The sequence below is a fragment of the Falco biarmicus genome, chromosome Z (genome assembly GCF_023638135.1).
Source record: "Falco biarmicus isolate bFalBia1 chromosome Z, bFalBia1.pri, whole genome shotgun sequence".
NCBI lineage: Eukaryota > Metazoa > Chordata > Aves > Falconiformes > Falconidae > Falco > Falco biarmicus.
The window spans coordinates 11950511-11957771 of NC_079311.1; positions in this window are offsets into that span (position 1 = coordinate 11950511).

A 7261-nucleotide genomic window follows, 5' to 3' on the forward strand; every position below is an offset into this window, starting at 1 on the left:
CAAGTGCTGGAGGGATGGTGAAACACACACTCACCCTCCGCCCCAAAGGCAGCTGGCTATTCATGGATGTGTTGTGATTTAACCTTTTCTTACAGCCCCACAGGCTCTGGCTGTGCTCTGCAAAGAGCCTCTGGATTCAGACTGGCATAGCTTTGCCTGTGTCAGGTTTGCTCACCAGGTACTTCTGTGCTGTACTGCTAGCCACCAAACGCTTGACAGGGACAACAGTGTTGGACTCTGCAGCTTTATCATCACTGTTTCCCACAGCAGAACATGGACTGGTATGCTCATAAGGGAAATAAAAATTTGCAGGCTAGTCCACATCCTATGGCAGGGAGGGGATCCTGCCTCCCTGAGGATGGGGAGACGTGTGTGCCCCAAGATGCTGCATCCCCTCTTCCACCTCATTCACCTGCAAAACCACCCTCTGTATTGCCTTGGTCCCAGGAGCATGGCTGAAGGGCAGGGCAGGGAGCTGCTGTCTGCTGGTGGCGGTGGCAGTACAAGGGGACCACCGGGAACTGGCATTACTCCTGCCAGCCCTTCCACCTTTCCCCCCTGCCCCAGGTTAGCAATCCCAGCCGGGGCAGCCAGCCAGCCGCTGCCCCACCTGTCAGGGGGAGATGCTCATAGAAAAGCAGTGCTGGGGAAGGGAGCCAGGGAGCTCTAAAACGCATGGGAATACTTACATAACATAGCTGACGTGAATCCTGAAGTCTTGAAGATTTATTTTCTGGTTTCTCCCAAGACTTCTTGTTCTTTAAACCCCACCTCCCTCACTGGGGTAAATCAGCTGCTTTGTGTTTGTATATGTGAAGAAAAAGCCTGACCTTTCCCTCCCAACCCATTTTTCAAACACAACATAATGAAAAAAAATCTCTTGTGCTTATCCTGGGACATATGTTTGTGAAAGGAGGTGTGTGTGCAAGACAAGGAAATCAAATAAGTACAAAAGAAGAAAAGGGAGGAGGTGAAATTTTCATAAACTGTTTCCTCTCAGTCTCCTCACAGCTTTTTTCTTTTTTTTTTTTTTCTTTTTCTGTCCCTTATAATTTGAAAAATGTCATCACAACAACGGATTGGGGCTTAGTCAAGAAAAGAGGCCTTGTATTTGGCCTTAAATTCTGTTTTGTACTGCATGCCTTATAGACAGAAAGTTACAACCTGGCACACAACAACACTGAGAAAAAACATATAGGTGGGAAAATCAGAAATATTACAGGCAGAAAGGTTTGCTTGCCATTCCAGAGTATTTCTTGGGATGGACTTCTAATACTTAGCACTGTCCAGACTGGTTGCTATAAAACTTGTGTGGGCTTTAAAGAACGAGAGGACATTCATTGTCTCAAAAGTTTTCTGGTGAAATCAGAAACGTGGTGCAATCTAGTCCCTGACAGAATAACCATGGAAAATGGCACTGTTGCTAAGCTTGTAAGCCTCTCCCTCTTTTTGTCAGCATTTTTGTTTCCTTTGAGTCATGCCCACAACTGACAGTGAAACATATACCTGCCCATGATTCACAGCAACAAAAATAAATAACCAGAAAGAAGAATTACAAATGCGGCACAGCCATCAGCATCAGGATGGAACAGGGTCTGTTCTTCCAAAGGTAAGCTAGCAGGGTGCTTTAAAAACCCTGTAGATGTTTGACCAGAGCTGTTTGATCCTGCCGCTAGAAATACCTGCTTGTTTGCTCATGCCTGCCAAGCACAGGGCACGAAGGTGGTGTGGTGAGGGGGTGGGCAAAAGGCAGGCACACCCCGGTGGAGCAGCACGGGTGCACCCTGCCCAGTTCACCCAGCGCTCACAGCTTGCTTGCTCTGAACCCCAAAACAGCATCCTTCCAGAGCCCTCTTGTCAACACTTTAGCCACAGTCCCTCCACAGCTCAAATGCTTAATTTGATTAAAAAAGGAAGACTGTGTCATGTCAAAAACCTTGTGGGGATGTGGCATTGCACCTTCACATGCGTGAAATGGCTACTTTGCTGTTTGGTACTGGCAAAGGCTCCCTCATAACCTCCCTGGGGAAGTTCGACCCCTTGGGATCTCTGTGCACAGGAACACAGCTAACTGCCTCAAGCTGTGTTTACATACCATGTCAGAATGATTTAAGCAAGCTTCCTCGTGTGTTTGAATGTCAGATAGTTTCATTTCATAACATTCGTAATTTTATATAAATAGAATTGATTACTAACCATTAATGCCTATTTTTTTCTCTTCATCTTTGGATGCTTTTCAGCATAGGTATGGACAAATTGGTGCCCCAAAAAACCTAGCTGGTTGACGGACAGTGATAGAAAAAAATTTTCAGCAGAATCTGGCAGATAAGGTTGATGCCTCACTTTGGAATGCTGGTACACACAGCGTAGGCACCCTAGAAAGCAGGTGCGTGGAAATGCTGAATGTCACTGATGTGCCCAGCATGCACTGCAAACCTGGGATGTGAGGGCCCAAGGCTGTGCTCCTCAGCGTGGAGCATGAAATGCACAGGTTTCTGGCAACGTCGGGGTGGAGCAGGTACAGCAGACCATGTTGCAGAGCCATATGTACACATCTGTGTAAATAACCTTGTGCAAGTCCTTGCTGCCATCATCAAGCTAGGCTGATGGTCTCACTGAGCTCCCCAGCAGGCACCTCCATTCTCATCCTGGACCAGTTGGTGCCCTCCATGTCAGGCAGTTTTGCCCCAGCTGGGGAGGTTCTTTCTTCCTCCCTCCCCCTGAAAGTTTTCATCCTCCTGGGACACTCCTGGGGCACTTCTGCCCTGGTGTGTGATTGAGCTTTCCCTCTGGAGATCTCAGGCTTGCTATCCCAAGCCAGGCAGCCAGAGCTGATCCAGTGGGAAGGCTCTCACTGACTCTGCAACAGCTGCTCTGGTTTGCATTTCTCTTCCACAATTCTGAATATACACTCACTGAAATCCTTGCTGAAAACATTGTTTGCCATCGGAAGATGCCCATGTCCATTTTGATATCTTTTCTATAAAACAGCTGATAAATATGGGCAGGGACAGGCTCGATTTTTCATATACATGAATTGATTACCTTTCAGCCCACTCCTAAAAATGGTATAGGTGGCAGAAAGGGAAAATGGACAGCTGAGCCCCCATACCCCACTTTGCCAGCACCAGTGAACATGTGAGAAAAAGTGTAGTGGGTCCTAAGCTCAACATAGCTTATGCTGTGAAATTGCCAAGCATGCAAATGCTGCACACTGGCATGGCTTGTCAGGAAGCCTTGCTATTTCAGATTTGGGCAGTCATTTTTATTTTAGCTCCTTCTTTAAGATAAGATTTAAACATCTTAATTGTGTTCATATAGGAAGAAGCTCTGCAAAATCCTGCTGCTTCATAGAGGCAGCTAAAAGTTGGTGTTTCTGAGAAATGTCAAGAAAGATTGATGGATGGGGCAGACCCTGAGCTGTAAAGAGCCTGATGCTTCTCCTAAACTTTAGCTATCCTTTTGACATCTCTTATGTATGTGGCATTTGTGTATTTTTAAAAAATTCATTGAACAATGGGGGGAAAAAGCTTTGCAATTGCTTTCTGAACACACTCCATAAGGATTCTCTAAATTATCATGTTTGTGGTGAGCTGTCAGTAAGCACCCCACCCCTGAATCTAAAACTCCGCTTACTACTGACAGAGAATGAGGATGGTACAACACTATAGTTCACAGGTTTTAAGAATGACAAAGATTATTGACCTTTTTTCCTTCCTCTGCCTCTCCCTCCTTCCATTTTTATCAACTAGCAGGAACCTGCTAGGTAAACACAAACAAAATCTGAACCACTGCTGACAGAGGTTGTCTGCTCCTGTTGCTCCCTGTCTCCCTCACTGCCACTGAAGGCAAAAAGAGGTGGAAAATATCCTCAGTGACTAATCAAAGGACTGACAGAAGAATCCCAAGTGGGAAGCTCAGAAGCCAGGCTGGGATGGGTCCCTCCAGATAAATAAATCTCCACCAAAAGAATGGCCTGCTTGGAGTTTTTTCCCTCCTTTTCTTTTCTTTTCTTTTCTTTTCTTTTCTTTTCTTTTCTTTTCTTTTCTTTTCTTTTCTTTTCTTTTCTTTTCTTTTCTTTTCTTTTCTTTTCTTTTCTTTTCTTTTCTTTTCTTTTCTTTTCTTTTCTTTTCTTTTCTTTTCTTTTCTTTTCTTTTCTTTTCTTTTCTTTTCTTTTCTTTTCTTTTTTCTTTTCTTTTCTTTTCTTTTCTTTTCTTTTCTTTTCTTTTCTTTTCTTTTCTTTTCTTTTCTTTTCTTTTCTTTTCTTTTTTCTTTTTTCTTTTATTTTCTCCTTTACCTTCCTTTCCTTTCCTTTCCTTTCCTTTCCTTTCCTTTCCTTTCCTTTCCTTTCCTTTCCTTTCCTTTCCTTTCCTTTCCTTTCCTTTCCTTTCCTTTCCTTTCCTTTCCTTTCCTTTCCTTTCCTTTCCTTTCCTTTCCTTTCCTTTCCTTTCCTTTACTTTACTTTACTTTACTTTACTTTACTTTACTTTACTTTACTTTAACTTTCTTTTCCTCTTTTTCCTTCTCCCCCCCCCGCCCTCCCTCCCCCCCCCCCCCCCCCCCCCCCCCTTCACTCTGAATCAAGGGTGGGGAGGCTTGACTTCTGTGGAAGAATTTGTACTTCTGTTTTATTTCAAGCTCCTGGTTTTGAAGCAACAGTAACACAAAGTGTTCCCACAAGACTGCACAGTCTAGTACTCTAAATGGTAACTGCTGAGACTTACTATGTTCTTGGCACTGCTTTATGCACAAAGTCAACACTGAAGTTCCTGTTGGCCAAAGTCCCTGTCTCTGAGTGTGGTTTTAGTTCTTTAATATGACAATGCCGAGCAAGGACCCCAGAAGTAGGATTCTGTCATATGTTCAAAAGACATTTTTGAAGTTTATAAAAATTTCCAAGTATTTTCCAAGTATCTAAACGAAGACAAATGGGGGCCACCAGGTAAACCCTTGGTGCCCTGGTGCTAGCAGAGAAGCAGTGGTGTAAGAGGAGGCACACGGCTGCAGGAAGCAGCATACCTCTTTTGCAGGATTTGCTGTATTGGAGTAAGCCCTAACCACCCATCCAAAACTCCCAGCATCTCTCTTGGGAAAGAAGGGCACCACCTGGGAACTGACTTATGGGAGGCAGGACCAAACCTCTGCCTGGAGTGCCAAAGCCTGGTCCAATTTACCACTCTCCTGTAATGTACAGAGGCTGAATGATCCCTGAGCCTTCTGACCTGATCACAGCTGAGCACATGTTTGAAGGCTGGACTTCTCAGGAGTATGGGCGCAGGCCAAGGGTCTTCCTACTGACACAGAAATATCCATGTAGGTGATGAAATGCCAGTGCTCACCTGATGCTGTTTCAGCATTGTGGCTATTGCACCACTCTGACATGATGCTGTCTGCCTGCCAGGGTGCTGATTTGTCAGGATTACCTGGAAGGAGACACCTTCTCTGCAGTACATCGTTGTTATAGAAAACTGCTTCAAAACACTTGCCAGTAGGGAAGATTAATTGGGTGAAGGGCCTGTGAGGTAAGCACGCCATACTGCTGCTTGTGGCTTTGCTGGAAAATCACTTAAGCCCACTTTAGGGAAGGGACAAAAGAGCAATCAAGGTTTGGTCAGCCAGTGATACAGGAAAGATGGGCCACTAGTGTGACAGGCACAGCCAGGAAAACTCCCTTGCTCAGGCAAGAGTGTCAGTGCAATTGTTCTTTCTTATTCCAAGTACAAAATTACCCCTTTTTCTTACAACATGCCTTTTTTAATTTCTCACTCCTGCTGACATGATCTTCCAGCTTCAGCAGAGCTGCTGTGATTTCAGCTGCTGCCTCTGAGCTGATTTGAATCATGAGGCCTTTAGCTGGTAGCCTGCCATAACTGCTCTACATCCTTCATCCTTTTACAGAACACAAAGACCACACCAGCTCAAAGCACAAGCTGGATCAGCCCTGTGGTTGCTCTAACCTGCATTGGTGAAGGCATCCCACCTAAAAGCCACTGCGCTGCTGGAGCACACAGCCCTACCTAGTCCCAGGACACAAACAGCAGGATGGTCAGGGAGAAATGGCACAAAATCCACAGCAATACCTCTGGAGCCACTGAGAATGCTGCAACACCAGCAAATTCCTGCCTTGCTACTTTAAAACCACTTCCACTTTCCTCCTGCACCACACTTCTCTTCAGCCTCCAGCACATAAACCCACAACAGAGAAAGCCTAACCAAAGAACCCCACACAAAATCTGCAAAAAATCCACCATGTGAACTTTGTTTCCCAATATACATTAAAAAACATTTGCCTGGAAAAAAATATAAACAAAACCATGCCGAGTTCTTGATTGATTTAGGGAGCATTTTTAATTAAGCAGTTTCACTGATATCCCCACACAGGCGTCCAGACTGGGGACTGCCACGTTTTTTGGTAAAAAGTAGCTGCAAGCCACATGCTCAGGATGATGTGCTCATGCAAGTGAGAGGTTTCTGTCCTGGCACTGGCACTGAGGCTGCAGCTCATGGTTTGCCTGAGGCATGGAGCCTGCACAGTGAGCAGACCTGAAGCGAATGGGTGAGTGATGCTCCCAGGAGATTCAGAGCCAAAGGACAGGCACCGAGGCACCACATTGTCACAGGGAGAGTTGCTCTTGTTACTGCATCTCAAATGGTTGGTGTATTAGTAAAGATCAGAAAGGATGTGTGGGAAAGAATGCATTGGTGTTGTCCCCAGCAGCAGCCATGCTGGAGCACAGGTCAGGCACACAGTGGCTTCAGACCCTGCTGCAGAGGGACTGCAGGGGTGGGCACAGGAGGCTGCTGAGAGCCAGCTTGCACCTGCCTCTGCCACAGCCAGCTGCACCCCTGCAAACAGCCAACACCACCCTTGTACCCTGTACAAAACATACATCCTGCTTCTCTGCCTCCACATCACCACAGCGACATGAGCTTGCCATGTGTGGAAAGGTCAGTTGGTCAAACCTGTTCATGCACAGGACTGAAAACCCACACATGGTGAATATGGTGCTGATGTCTGGTGTCAGGGAGGCCAAGTGTGGCATGGATGCTTTCTGCTGCTGTTCAATAACCAAAGGAAAACATCTGAGCACTAGTGATCTTCTACAGGATTTGAAATGAATGCAGCCTGGGACCTCAGCATTACTGTTGGCTGTTGCAGATTGGTGATGCTGTATGAACTGTGCTACCAGTAACAGTCCTGATTTGCTGGTGCTAAACCAGACTGCTGACCTCCAGTCTCCTCCCTCCATGCAATACACCA